We start from the raw sequence: 16,042 nt of genomic DNA, 5'->3' as shown, positions 1-16,042 counted from the left end.
TATATTATAAAAATAAATTTAATAGGTTTTCAATTTTAAAAGTTTTCTTCTATTTATATCTTCAATACTTTCAGGGAGCGCTTGGAATGTAAGATTACCTTTAGGGTGTGTTTGGTTCACGGAATATAAGATTACCAGTGGGAATGTAAGATTACCAAGGAATAGCATTACTGGGAATGTTGTATTTTGTGTTTGGTTGGCTTAGCAGAAATGTAAGATTACCGTGTTTGGTTAAAGAAATAAAAGATTATTGGAATGTATATTTGACCAAATTGTCCTAATTATATATTTGTGTAATATTACAAGTTGGAAAATATTTATATATTTTCTTTAAAAAAATTAAATTCATAATATTTATATTTTTTACAAAATTAAAAATAAAAAAAAGTTTAATGAAAGGGTAAAATTTTATTTAAACCCTTGAACTTTATATAAAATTTTAATTATAGATTTTTTTTTGTAAATCTAAAATAATTTAAGGATAAATTTGTAATTTAACATTCGTAAAATTTTTATTATTCGATGACAGAATAAATATATTTTTGAAAAAAAATAAAAATTTAAGGGCATTTTAGTCCAAAACGCCGGTAATCCAACAATACCTAAGGAAAGGGAGGTAATGACATTCCCGGTAATATACCCCAAAAAATCCACTATTGGTAATCTTACATTACCGGGAATAGGATTCCCGGGCTAACCAAACGGGGGAATGTGGATTCCATTCCCATGGGAATCCCACATTCCCCAATCCAAACACCCCCTTAGAGAACGTTTGATACACGAAAAATACCATTATAAAAGAATTTTTTTTTCTTTCTAAAATTATATACTCGCGTTTGGTTTAAGAGTATTCCTTCCGAGAGATCATAAAGTACTCCCAACAATATCATCTTTTTTTATTCCTTTTATGATAATGTTATTCCCTTCATTTTTAGGTAATAGACAATTTCTATCTCATTCCCTTTAAGACAATAATATCATTGAAATTATAGAATTATTTCAAAATGATATTTCTTTTTGTACATAATTACACGAGTATAAATCTATTTTTTTAATTATGGTTCTAAATTTTTATAATACTTAGTATAAAATATATGATATAAATAAAAGATAATATATATACTATATCAAGTTTTATTTTATTTTAATTATTTATTATGTATATGTTTTATTCAAATTTTATTTTTAATGTGTGTTTTATTATGCGTTTGATTATTTTATTTTGATATGATATTTTGTTATACAACTCATATATAGAGTATGAAAAAATTAAGAGAAATGTAGAAATAAAAAAAATATCAATAATAGTAAAATATATGTTAAATTATTTTTATAAAAAATATAAATAAATATTAATAGAAAAAATATTTTTTCTATAAACTTTTATGTAAATATTTTCTCTTTAATTTTAAAAAAATTAACTTGTTAATACGAAAATATATCTTAAAGACAATTTTGTTAAATATACATTATTTTTTTTTATATTCCTCAAACCAAACATGTAATCTTACATTCCTGTTAAACATATCAAACATGTAATACAACATTCCTAGTAATATGTTAAGTAATACAATATTCTCAATTTTATTCTCAAACGTAATCTTATTCCAGAACAAAACGACCCCTTAGGAATATGATTATTGGAATGTAACATTACTATGAATGTTGTATACCTTGTGTGATTTGTTTATAAAAATAGATTACTTTGATGCATATTTTACCAATTATCCTGTGATATATGTTTTTTTCATTAATTAAACTTTAATATTAAACTATAAATATTTCAATGAAAATTCATAAATTTTTTAATTGTTACACAATTTTACTTTTGAGAAAAAATATATTTGATATATTATATAATTATATATCAAACTTATATTTTTTTAAATGATTTTAATAAGTATCATATTTATTTATGTAAAATATAAGATTATATAAAAATAATGTTGTGATATCGAGTGGACTTATTAATGTAAATATATTTTTTTAATGTATAATATCCATATTTTTAATAACTCAAGTTAGATATTATTTAAATAATCACATTTTTACAACAACATCATTTTTACATAATATTATACGATTAATTATTAAATGAAAAATATAAAATAATTTTAACTACAAAAATTTATTAATATTTTATTAAATCAACTCTTTATTATTATGTTTATGATTTTGAGTAAAGCATGAACGACCTCAATGGTAAAGAATTGTTTCCTTGAGTCTCGGGTTTGATCATCGGCAATGTTAGGGTACGAGTGATCAATGTCAAATGATTGAGAATAATCTTTGAACAAATACTACCTTATACTTACCAGATTAATAAAATAATAATTGGAAGAGAGGAATAGAGGTAACACGTGGACTAGGGTTTTCTTTTGTAGAGAAAGTGTACGAAAGAGAAAGCGTTCTAGAATTTTAGGAAAAATAAATTTAAGGTAAATTATAAATATATTCACTGAATTTTATTTTATTTTATTTTTCTAATTTAATAATTAAACTTTATATATTAATTTTTTTTGTCACTCCCCATTAATTTTTGTAACGGACGTAGTTGGCTTTTATTGACAGTATGCAGCTTTCAATAACTTCTTCCATGTTGTCAAATCCTCTAGGGGTTAATTTCTCGAACTCGTCAATCTCTTCACTTCCTTGCAACCACTGAATAATAAAACTCTAACAATTATATTGTTACGCATCTATAACTGAATGAGATTATTTGTGTCCTATCGCAATTCATTTTGAGTGCATCCAAATATTTTTCATCTCCATGGACATTGTATTATATTTTTGAAGATAATAACTTCTTGTATGCTTTCTGCAAATGAAACTTGAGTGAGCTATTGTTCAACCCAACATTCTTCCTATAAATCGGACAAATTTTCATCATTGATTTTCGTTGATGCCATTCCATTAAACCTTTCATTGCAGCTTTCATCAAGATCCAGTAACATCCTTGCAAACCCATCATTTGGTTGGGCTTGACGGTGAGATGGATTCCGAAATTACATGCTTATAATTTGACATTCTTGCCTAATGGGATATCGTATGTTGCCTTATAGCAACGACAAATTTCAAGATAGTCATTGTTATAAACAATAGTGAAGGTATATCAGCAGGAGGCTCTTCTATAACATTGTCACCATCCTTAGGTTCTTCTTCTCCTTAGAGGTATCAACATCAAATGCTATAGGACTAATCTTACTCGACAGAATTTGACAATCATGGCGATCTAAGCAGAGGCGAAGTTAAGAATGAAGGCAATTTTTTAGTTTTTTCCATGACATCGCCTCTAAAAGTTTTTTAGAATGAAGGCAATTTACTTCAATTTTTTTACAAATAGACAATAAAGATGTCTTAAAAATTGAATTATTGTATAAATTGAGACGATTTAGATAAATATTTATTAGTTGTTAAGTTCAAATTGGATATATGGGGCATTAACAAATTGTAATGTTTTCTTTCTAAGAAAATTTTAATTAATTGGAAAAGGATGGGATGCACAGGGCTAGATCCGAAGACAACAGCCAGCTTGTTCGTTAAAGCGCAATGCTTGGGGGGAGAGACAAATAGGCGACGAGGATTGTTTCGTTCTCAAAGTATGCGCCTATCGTGAGGCGGTGATGGAGCGGAACGAAGGTCCGGCAGAGGTGATGAAGCATGGTTATAAGGCTACTTCTCCCAAAAAAGCGGCCTGCTCATATACTTGGAAGACTCCCACCTGACCAGAGTCCAAACTCAAGGTGACAATGCCTTCGGTTGTGCCTACTGGGAAACCCCATCAGAAGCAGCATCGGAGACTATAGGGATGTGGACGGGGTGTTGATAGCGCACCAAGGAAGGTCGATCGCAACAGTCTTCCGATTCGGGGAGCTGTCGATGCAGCACAGCTGGAGCCGGATGGAAGAATTTTGGAACATCAATGATGTGGTTTTCAATGTTCAGGGATTCCTTCATTCCTCCAGCTGATATCTTTGATCCTTAAATGAATGAATATATATATATTTTACCTTCACTAATCTTTTTCCGCTTCACCATAGCAACTAACATCATCATCATCATCACATCATAAAATATCGGTTGGTAGGGTTGACTGGATCATGCATCTTGTTTTTAATCTCATAAATATGTTATAAATTTGGAGTGGGCGGTTTTTTTAATTTTCAATTGTCTTTTCTCTTCCGGATGTATAATGTTTTAAATCCATAAAGATGTGTTTATATAGATATGAACACAAACCACTTGATGTTTCAAGTTCCAAGCTTATATCATAAACAGGCATCCGAGTACACCTTGCACTTCAGTCTCTGTTCATATCTCCCAAGCACACGTATTTGAGCTGCAAAACATAAAAGATTGCTTTTTTACCAAGGCAAAAAAGAAGATCAAGGAGAAAAATGCTTTGAGGTAATATCCCATTACTCACTTCAAGATATTCATCTATCCCATACTTGGAACCTTCTCGTCCGAGACCAGACTGTTTGAAACCACCAAATGGTGCCACCTGAATTGAAACCACAAAATAACTTTAATCTACAGCTGCTGCTTCCTCTTTTCTGTTAATTTCTGCAAATATGACCCACCTCAGTCGAAATGATTCCTTCATTAACACCAACAACCCCATATTCGAGAGCTTCTGAGACACGCCATGTCCGTCGAACATTGTTTGTAAATATGTAAGCAGCTAGCCCTTAATATGTGCAACAAACAATGAGGTCTGATAAATCGAACTGTATGGTATTATCCTAGTAGAGGTAGTGCATGCTAAATTTTTTAATGAAGTAATTTTACCATAGTGATGGATAAGGTTTGGCAGACAGATTGTTCTCAGACAATGACAGCATAATAAAAAAAACATAATGACATGAACTTAATAAACTATGGATTAGCTTATCTGAAGACAAATAAAAACCCTGAAAAATGAACCTGCATTGGTGTCGTTTGCAATGCGGATAGCTTCTCCTCAGTTTTGAACCGCAAAAGAGGGGCCACTGGTCCAAATATTTCCTCTCTGACATGAGACAAAGTGACATACATCTCATAAATCTAAAACATAAATACAAGACAGTCATGCAGCAAAGTTGACGTGGCAACATAACCACATATGTAAGACAAGATACTATATTAATGGTAAAAAACTGCATGTTTGACTAACATATATCACCAAACACCTAAACATGTACACAGACAAAGTAACTTACACACCAAATTGACCTGAAACACTTCCCACTTGTAATGAGGTAGACTATCAACTTCTTCGAAGCAGAAATGATATCGACAGAATTCAAGCAATAAAGCTATATTCATGGACTTATGAGCAGAATCCTTAATAAGATTCAGTGATCGTACTGCAAAAGGATAAGAATATAATTTGCTGTTCATTGATTTTTAGCTGAAATTTAGCAACTAAGACCAGAAAAGACCAACTGAACAAAGGAAAGGGGTATACAGAATTGAATTTAAAAGAATTCTACAACTTGTGTCTTGCACTCCAAATCCTAAAGAGTAAAGAGTTGTTTGCAACATGTTTGCAGCAAAAGGATAAAAATGTTGTGAATTCATTGAATATTAGCTGAAATCGTATCCCGTTTTTCTAACAGAAAACTCCGCCAAATGGTTTCAGATGAGAAGTGTATCTAAGTGGTTTACTTTTTTTCCTTTTCTAAATAGATACATATATGTATGTACATTGATACATTTATTCTTGTTGTGTTTGTTAAGTTCACAGAGTAGGGATCGAGTCACTAGACAGTTGTTGCAACTGATTCCAATTTAGGCTAATTGTGTGACACTGCCATTTGTGACTCAACTTATACCACTCTTGCTTCGTTAATTCTTTTAGGTTCTTGTAACAAAGCCTTCAACTCTTCTTGTATCGCTGGAATCACCATTAGTGTCTGACCTGATACCAAATTGTTAAGTTCATGAGTTATGGATCGAGTCACTAGGGATTACAAGAAACCTGCTGATAGTCTTACCCTCATTACAATCCCTACCTCATGAAGAACGAAATGACTAATGTGTGGAACCTTTGAAGGGTGCTCCTAATACTAGACTCCTTAGAGATAAAGTCTTAAACCTCTATTTATTGGAAAGATGTTTAGTATATTACTATGAATCGTCCTCTTAAATAGAGGTATAGAGGGTTTTATTCTTGTCAAGTAAGAAATTAGATTAAGGACTTGTAAAACAAGAAACTAAAATTAAAGACTTCCAATTGCAATAAAATACTTGCTAAAAAATATCATAATTAGGAATACTTGGCTACGAAGGCATCCATAACACTCCTTCCTCGAGGGTTCAAAAGGTTATAGTTAACAATCATTTCCACTAGCTTGGAATTGATGGACCCAATATATTGTTCCTAAAAGCCGTCCATCATCAAAAATCAAATAGAACAGAACTATAATTTTCCCTTAAAAATTTATTTAAGATTAATTAAAATTAGCATCGTGAAGAGTCAGACCATACTATAATCCTCTCAAAGCATGAAGAAGTTACATAATCTATATGCAGTAACCAATTTGAAATGTCAGCATATCTTGGAGGATGTACCTTGCTAATAGCATATCACTCTTGATCAGTAACAACTGTGGGCTCATAGAAGTCATTCCAAGGCTATATGTCTTTTACCCCCAAGAATGACTTTTGCTCCCTTCAAAAAATCAATGGTCAATAAGTTCATGAGATAAATAAGTGTTTACAGGAAAGAAAATGTATCGGTCAGTAACAAAACTTAGCAACACTTGCCAGAAGATACAGGAAGTATGAGAGGAAGAAGTTGAGAGAGTCTGAAATGATATAATATATATGCGTGCTGCGTAAGCATACATACATACAGCGGGTGCCATAAATAGCAGGTTTGGGTAGCTAAAGTGGGCAAATATATAGATTCCCATTCATACAATGAGTAGTGATTTTGGCATGAGCTTGAGGAATTGCAACTCCGAATCGTGCTAAACTCAAGTGTGTGAGAATAAGCAGGCAAAACCCTAGGAAACCATGAATTAAAATGGAAGTCACGAGTACAAATTGAATGTTATATACTATAAAAGGTGTATGCTATGAAGCACGTATACTTTGTTAGGGGAGTGTTCAACTTGTGTCTAACACTAACATGGCTCTAAGAATGGGAGGTCTTGTTAAAAAGCCCCTTCATATCCATGAAATACAGAAAAGTATCTCAACGAACATTGGAAGGAGGAAAAGAGTACCTCAAATTTTATTAGGGCTCTAACATAATACAATGCATTAAACACAAAAGACATGCCAAAATGTAAAAATGAATAAAACATGGTCAAACCTGGCCAAGACATGGTTGGACGCGTAATGATGTTTTTTAATTTGAATTTTTTTCTCCCAAACAGGGAATCAAAGAAAGTTGGTTGTAACAGGCTTCTTAAGTGTTTTTTAAAAGCAAAAATAAGCTTAAAAAATTGAAAATCTATCTAAAGGTTATTTAACTGAAAAGTATCAACTTTACATTTTTATTGCATTATTGTATATAAAGAATTTTTTTTTATTTCCATGTCTTGCTATGCCTATCCTGACCTTGTCTCTCCCATATTCCCATGTTGTGTCTTGTTGTACATGTATCATGTGCCTGTGTCCATTCTTCCTAGGTCTGATGATAATCAGTTAAGAAGTTTAGCAGGCACCATATTGCAGATAGCAATAAAAAATATATTTTTTTTGTGATTTTGAAGGTGTTGAGAATTTTCACAATGTACTACAAAGAATGCAATCAATGAACTAAAACATCAATCCATGCATCAACTGGCAACATCCCCATGTACCATATTCCAGTTTTAACATATGTCCAATTAATGTTGTTAATAAACACATTCTTACTCAAAATGCAAACCACAGAAATCAAATACAATATTTAATGCTACAATTCTTTGAGAGAACGTCAAAATACACAATAAATTCAAACTTGTTTCCGACAATTGGCAGTTAACTGTTGACAGTAAGCTAAAGACAACCTTTGACAGAGCATCTTGAAGCAATTCAACCTATGGAAAAGAAAAATCCGAAGATAAAGACAGTAGAGAAATCCACTAAAAGCAAAAGAATCGAAGTTATGGTATAGATAAAAACTGGAAAAGTAAACGCAAGCAAACCTTTTGCACTGCAGCTTCATTAATTAGTGGACCCTGATAGGTAAGTATATTAAATCAAAATTAATATCCTTAAAACAAATTCCCTTGTTAAATATAATTAAACAGATAAGAGCTCCAATCACTTAGCAAAGGCACAAATATAAGTGCAGATCTTTTCGACTTACTATTTCCATACAGTACCTTACGAAAAAGAATATAACTTCTATCAATAAAATCTTGTAACTGAATATTGAGAAACATAAATGATAGACTAGCCACACAAAAATGTAAGAATTTCACAAATAATAATAATATGAAAGGGCCTAGGCTAACTACCTGAGCTACACCTTCAGTGAAGCCATCTCCAACTTGCAGATTATGGACAGCTTTTGAAAAAGCCTCAGCAAACTTCTCATAAATACCTAAAAAAGAAGTTGACCACTGAGAAATTTATTTACACACTAAATAAATTGGCATAGAAAACAAAACGTATTTTCTGGACCCAATGCAGTCGAAGTTTGTCACTGTAAAGAAAAATACTAAAATAAAAGTATTTGCCAATAGAATATGTTGAATACATTTACATTCATACCTTCTTGCACATTACTCTGTTTGCACAAACACAAGTCTGTCCACTATTACGAAATTTTGATGCAAGCTGCAAATTGCATGGCATTGTTATGGTACAACAAAGGTAACACTACATGCTTGTGTTAAGAATCAAACAAAAGATACCATTGGACGGGAGAGCAAAATGCATATTACTGCCAATTTTCATGTATCCAGAAAATCGCACAAAACTTGATAAGCTTTTAAACCAGTCAGAGTGTCACTGTTTCATTCATTTGCAGTCCTCAAAGGTTATGACTTGGTGGTTTATAGCTTCTGATCAGTTCAGTTCTGAGTTACAGATAGATTCTGATATAGATTATTAGGTCTCATGTGCACCGGTTCATGTCATTTGGTGGTTTTCAGTTCAGGCCCTATTTAGCTTGGTTCACTTCAGGTTCCATATGATTAATTTATTTTGAGTCATCGACCTTTTGAGTCAATCCAGCTCGAACCAGGTTGAATTCCGATAATGGTAGTTGTAGCCCCACAATCAGGTCAGATTTTGCTAAAACATTTATTTTTATAATCATTTCGATCCTGTAACAACTATCAAATCCAGAATGGTAGCTGTAGCCCCACAACCAGTTACAAGTGGAACTCAGGAAATATCTGGGATGGGATAATGGAAATGATGTCAATGCATATCAAAGCTACTCCAAAGTGTAAACTTACCACTCCTTTAACTGCCACATCCAGTCGGCATCATCAAAGATGATGCATGGGGCATTACCACCAAGTTCAAGTGATATCTAGAACATTCCATAATACAAGGAGTCACTGCATGATCCAACTGTTTAGCACATATATACATACATCCATTTCCCAGAATATTCATACCCTTTTAACAGTCCCAGCAGCACCTGCCATCAACTTTTTCCCAACTGCTGTTGAGCCAGTAAATGTGATCTTTCTTACCTGGATAAGAAGTAAAAAAAAAAAGGAGCGAATGACTTTCTGTCAATTATCACCATTTATTTCTAGAGGTAAATCGATTGTGATGTCATGTGACAAAACAACTTAGTTTCACGTTAAGGATAGAAGACCTCTGGACTTGCAAGTAAAGCATCACCAATATCAGAAGCATTCCCCATAACCACATTCAGAACCCTGCAAGATTGAAAAGTAGAAAACCATAAAAACAATGAAGCAAACTGAAGAGAAGAAATGAAATGAAGCAGGGGCACCAATTTTGTTCCGGAAACTATAGTAAGAGCACCAAGTGCATGTAGTAAAAAAAATAAAACATGCTGTTTTGATGCCAACAATTTGGGAAGAGATATCATTTACTTACAGATGCATTGAAAATGTTCAGTGCAAATTAAAACAGGCTATGAGTACTGGCTGATTCACACCTTAACCATTTTGTAACTATCCAGAGAGGATTGTATTCATTACAGCATGTGGTTGTAGGGAAACAGCTAGGAGGGTTGCAAGCACAGTGTTGGCCCCCTCTAAACTTTAGACATGAAATTATGTAAAATTCATGATTTCATATCCAAATCCCTTCTATTAAATAGTGATCTAACAAATCCATGAATTTGGAAATAATTCAGAAGATCCTATTTAGTGGTATTTTATCATATACTTTATTATAAATTTCAAATCCAAACCAAGATAATGGAACCCACCAAGTGGCCTTAGTGGTTAAAAGGAGTATTGTTCTCTCTAGAGGTCCTGGGTTCAAGCAGTTGTGTCTGCTAGTGGGTGTGCGTTGTCAATGGCTAAGAAAGATTATGAACAGACACTACCTTATAATCACCCTAGACTATTCAAATAAAAAAAATACCAGAAACAACCTTAGATGGTTTAGAGTTGGGAAACTCAAATTTGGATTTCAAACTTTTATATTTGAATTTATAATATCAAATTCACATTTTCAAAATTCTAGATTTGCTATCTAAACCGATGTTAGATTTTCCAAATACAAATCCAAATTCATTTTTTATTTGATATCCAGACAAATAATTTGGACTCAACCAAATCCAAGTTTCCAAACTGGCCACTAGTTTATTTCATTCCTTAGTTCATCAAGCAAAACCTCCTTGACTTGGTATTATAGCTAAAACTAAAGCCTAATGAAACATAAATATCAAATATAACCCCAAAGCCCTAATGTGTGGAAAATAAGTAAATACTATAGTAGAATAACCTACATAATCTAAATAGCAAATAAACATAAAAGTTACAATCAAACCCAATAAATATATAGTAAAGTCATAGATAACTCATCTCTCAAGTCTCAGCTATTATATCTTCAATATCCACCACACTACCAATGACAGATGCCTAAAAGCAAATGTATCTCAACTCTAGGTTCTCCATGGCCATGCATACACGACAGCCAAATCAATCTACATTTTAAATTAAGAACAAGACCTGAGATGTCAGACTTAGCTTCAAAAGGTAAATGTTATTATCAGATGACAAAACTGGACTGCATGACAAAACTTGGCTCCAAAAATGTATGTACATATGTATTCATGTATGTATTTATGTGTGAAACCATCTATCAGATATTTTAGAAATCAATTAACGATCCGATTGATTTCTAGATCAAGCTTTGAATTACCATTTCCATAACAAGCCTCCATTTAACATCAAATCATAAGATACTGCTATATAAACTTGTTGAAAAATGTACTAATGCATAAGAATTACCGGTGGAATTCCTGCTTGAAGAGCAAGTTCAGATGCCGCTAAAGCTGTGAGGGGAGTAAGTTCAGAAGGTTTTACAACCACTGTACAGCCACAAGAGGGCAGGGCCAACCTTATATAGCCATGGAAAGGAACATTTTAGTTCTTCAGCAGAATGGTAAATAATACAACCCAAAATCTACATATATCACCCACCTTCTAGTGATCATTGCCAAGGGAAAGTTCCAGGGTGTAATTGCAGCAACAACACCTACAGGCTGCCAAAAAAATTGAGGCAATACTGCAGGAATTTTTGTAAAATAAATAAATCTAACACTAACTGTTTGCACTAAGAAGTATATTAAAGCTATGTCAAAACCAACATAATAACAACAATAGTTAAAATGAAAGAAACTAAGCAGCAGAAAATTCGTTCTCCTGTGTGAATGTCCTCTATTTACCTATCAAATTTTTATTTTCTATAAGCAAATTTCCATCTTTATATTTTTTGAGCATTAAATGTGAACATGTCAATAACTTTGTATTATGCTCATCAAAACTGGTTTAATTTTCTATAGAACAATGAAGCCTTATTATATAAAACTGCTCATTCAATAAAAGAATATTGTTATTATAATAAGGTTATTTTATGTGCTTTATATTCTGTGATCTTTTCATTCCATGCAATACCAAACTTGGTAATCTAAGATCACAAGTGATCAAATCACCTTGGTGGTCTTATCACCATAGTGCTATTAAAAGTGATCATCCAAGACATTCACATATGACATCAAATGCTATGCAATTCCAGAAGTCAAACTACTTTCATGGTTATAAATGGAATTACGATAGTTGAAGTATTTAACTTCTCCCATATCTTTAGTTTATGTTTATCCATCTTATCTTTTTTCTTATATGATGGTTTCTCTTTCAAATACAAAAAGGACATAATTTATATTTCCTTGTACGGATACAAGATTGCAAGAAGTAAACGAATTTTAACAGTGATATCAACAAATTTATCCCCTTAAATTATGGTCCAAATATCAGATTTCCTTTAGAAGAAACTATCAAAACATAACTAAGAGATTATTTAAAATTTGTACAAGTAATCAAAATACAACATAAACATGGAAGAATTCATCCTCACCTGCTTTAAAACAAACAAACGACGATCAGCTAGCTGGAATTATATCTCCATAGATCCTTTTGGCCTCCTCCGCGAAGTGTTCAATAAAACTGGCTCCATAATTAACCTATAATTTGAATCTTGACATCAGAGTTGACGAAAGATGAACTAAGAGTAAAAATCAGTTGCTTAATTTCAATAACACTGAACTTTCAAATGAATACCTCACCCAGGGCTTCTTTTAAAGGTTTTCCTTGCTCTAATGTTATCAGTTGACCAAGCTCTTCCTTGTGGGACGTTATAAGATCATACCTTTAGAAGAACATTTGAAAGGGAAAAAAAGATTTATTTGATATCTAAAAACCTGCAAGAATGATTAGTTCGGTCGAAACCAAACGACTAAATTCTGGGTGCCGGCCATTAAAATAAGATAAGCATTTAAATTTCAATGGTACAAATATCCTGTCAGTCTGGACCATTTTTATTAAAAAGCAGGAGATTGAACAACAAAATGAAGCTGATGTTTGAAAATAAATGTCAGAATTGAAGCGCCCATCAGCTATAATCATTTACCAAATATTTCAAGTTAAACAATGCAAAAGAGAGAGGGGGAGAGAGAGAGCATTTCTTTTCAAATGTTGACCATTCCAAATTTTCAATATAAATGTATTGTATAAAGAGATTATAAGACAAAGGTAATACCATTTTCTAAGATATTTGCTCCTTTCGGTAGCTGAGTTTACTCCAAGCTATGACCAACAAAAAAAATGAGGATAATCAGTTAAACTAGATTTCAGACCCAAGAAAACTTTGAACCTCAGTATGCCAAAGCTACCAATAGATAAACTTAAATCCAATAGTTACATAATAACACCTACAATGCAAAAAAAAATCATCAGCTCAGTGACACATTCTGTTATTTGAACTAAATGCACTTGTATTGGTCGTTGAAAAATGATTGTTCTACACTAAGCTAATATCAAACATTTTATTATTCATAGAAGTAAATATTTTTGCAGTGTTTATGTGCTTTTATATCCAATCTCACCTTTTTTGCTTCCAAAAGCAAAAGTAAAAGTAAAGACTAAGGTAAAAGCCAGAAAAGGTCACAATTCCATAAGAAGATGATTCATTGACCTAATGTAAAGAAAGAATAAGTAACTAGTGCCCAAGCCAAGAGGTTCATGTTAGAATTTTGTGACCCGAATTTCGTTTGATTTGGCCCGAAAAGTTCGCGATGCAAATCGTTTGGTGAGTAAATAAATAAAAAGGAAAATTTGGGATATGTGGGGGCAAAGGTCTAAGGGTTGATCTTTCCGCACATGTTGAATCCATGTAGGACTATAACTCTATTATTTGACTTTGATTACGAGTAGTAAAAACAGTTTGAGTAGATTTCTTGCTACTCAAGTTTCTTCTGTAATCAAACAATTAAACTTATAAATAGATACTAAGGATTAGAGTTAAAAATTAGTCGATCCCAGCAAAGTCGCAAATACTCTGTTTTTCTCTCTGTTGGTGGGTTTTACTTATAGGGTTCTCCATAAAATCTTGGTGTCTCTTATTTTCCATCGTTTCTACCTGCGGTTATCTCCCTGTAGTATAGCATTATATAATCATAACCAGCGACACCCAAGCAGTCAGCAGAAATATCATCCTAAACAACTTGGAAATGAGTAATTTAGCAGCGAAAAGAGGGATACGAGAAGAAAATCATAAAATTTTCTTAAATACCATGTGACAGAGAGAAGTTTAATGAAAACCCAAACCAAATAACATCAAATAAACGAGAGAAGTGGAAGTATAAGTGTTTGGTACAATTAAAAGCTTGGTACGCGGAAGAAATGGCATCATTTTTTCCCGTTTTCCCATAAAGGGAACATCGGCTATGATTTCCCCCGTTGAAGGATTGTTAACTGCCATCACACACCAACAAGAAGAAATTTCAAGTAAAATCAGGAAACAAACAACAAAAGAAATCAGCGGAAAAAGTGAAATTGAAACCTGAAGAGTCTTTCCATCATGGGCAGCAACCCATTGGCCTCCTATGAGACCCTGGCTTCGGAATATGGTGGAATTCTTAAGCCCAGCAGCACCACTCATCTGATGAAAACAATAAAGTGTAACTAATAAGAAAAAGGAAACGCTGCAGTTGCTTTAGGATTTGGATTCGAAGAAGTAAGGAGTTGAGAAAAAAACAGGAGACCTGGTGGAGGGCGGAGGGATGCATGCGAGGTAAATGGGAGGAGGCGACATTGCAAATTGCGAAGCCAGCTACTCCCATTTTCTGCTTCGGTTTCGACTGCGTTTCTGCAGTAAGGACTTTTTTCTAATCGGAATCAATTACAAACAAAGCTGTACAAGTTATTAGACAAAGAAGATGACGCTCGGGAGCTGCCCGTCGAAACTTGTAAGATTATTTTATTTGTATTTCTCGGAAAAACATAGGGTTGTGTAATTAAATTAGACCTACTTTTAGTTTGGATTAATTAGGATGAATGTAATTTTTAATTGAGTTGAAGGAAAATTATATGAGAAGAATATCGATGAACACCATTAATTTAATTTATAAAAATTTAAAATTTTAAAGAACTTAATGTATAATTATAAATTAATTAAAAAAATAAAGGTAAATCATTTAAAATAAAATATTAATTACATTATTTTTCATATTTTTTTGTTTAAATGCATCATTTCCTCTAAAGTATGTCATTTGTATCGAGTTGTACTCTAAATTATTTTTCAGGACGTTTTCTCCCTTAAAGTTTAAATCGTTACCTAGTTTGTCTCAAACCATTAACTTCATTAAAATAGCAATGGTAAATTACATATTTAACCACTTAACTATTTTCACAATTTTGTTTTGGTCACCCAAATATTTTTTTTATCAAAATTATCAATAAACTTAAGTTTTTGTTTCGTTTTGATCACTTAAATCAATTCGATTTATTTTTAAAATTTATAATAAATAAGAATTCATTTATATCATATTTTTTATTCGACACACAAATAGTCAACCCTGAGTATTTAAACTCAACCAAACTAATAATTTTTATATCATAATTATATGTATATGAAATAAAAATTACATAATATATAAAAATCATAAATTGAACAACAAGTTGAGTCATACTCAACCATTGAATATTTAAACCCAACCGAACTAATGTTCTTTTTCTCTTCAAAGTCATTTTAGAGTTAATATTTCATTGACAAGCAAGAGACACAATAAACCTTTTTTTAATGAAGAAAAAACAACAAATTCCTTTGTTCATGGTACCTATACTTTGATGTTGATATCTTAATCATTAAATTATTTATCTTTACTTTTTATTTATTGATTATTCTTCGAAAAATTGTTGCCACGATCCCTTAACAATCAATGGTTTTAAGTAAAACCACCAACCCTTTTCAAGTTTATAATAATTATTGAGCTTACATTGTGTAAGCTTTTATTCATGTATCGAATTATCGGTATTTATCTATTGAAAACATAATAAAATATAATATTTGTTGTGAAAAAAAGAGAGTTGAAAGCATTAATATATATTTTATAGTTGGGGGT

At 32.1% G+C, this 16,042-nt stretch overlaps 1 pseudogene; it reads right to left on the bottom strand.

Moving 5' to 3' along the window:
• Positions 1-4,165: 4,165 nt before the first annotated feature.
• Positions 4,166-14,893, bottom strand: LOC120198296 (annotated as a pseudogene).
• Between the last annotated feature and the right edge of the window lie 1,149 nt (positions 14,894-16,042).

This window comes from Hibiscus syriacus, unplaced genomic scaffold (assembly GCF_006381635.1).
Source record: "Hibiscus syriacus cultivar Baekdansim isolate YM2019G1 unplaced genomic scaffold, ASM638163v2 tig00117056_pilon, whole genome shotgun sequence".
Taxonomy (NCBI): Eukaryota; Viridiplantae; Streptophyta; class Magnoliopsida; order Malvales; family Malvaceae; genus Hibiscus; species Hibiscus syriacus.
This window is presented reverse-complemented; position numbering and strand designations above follow the sequence as displayed.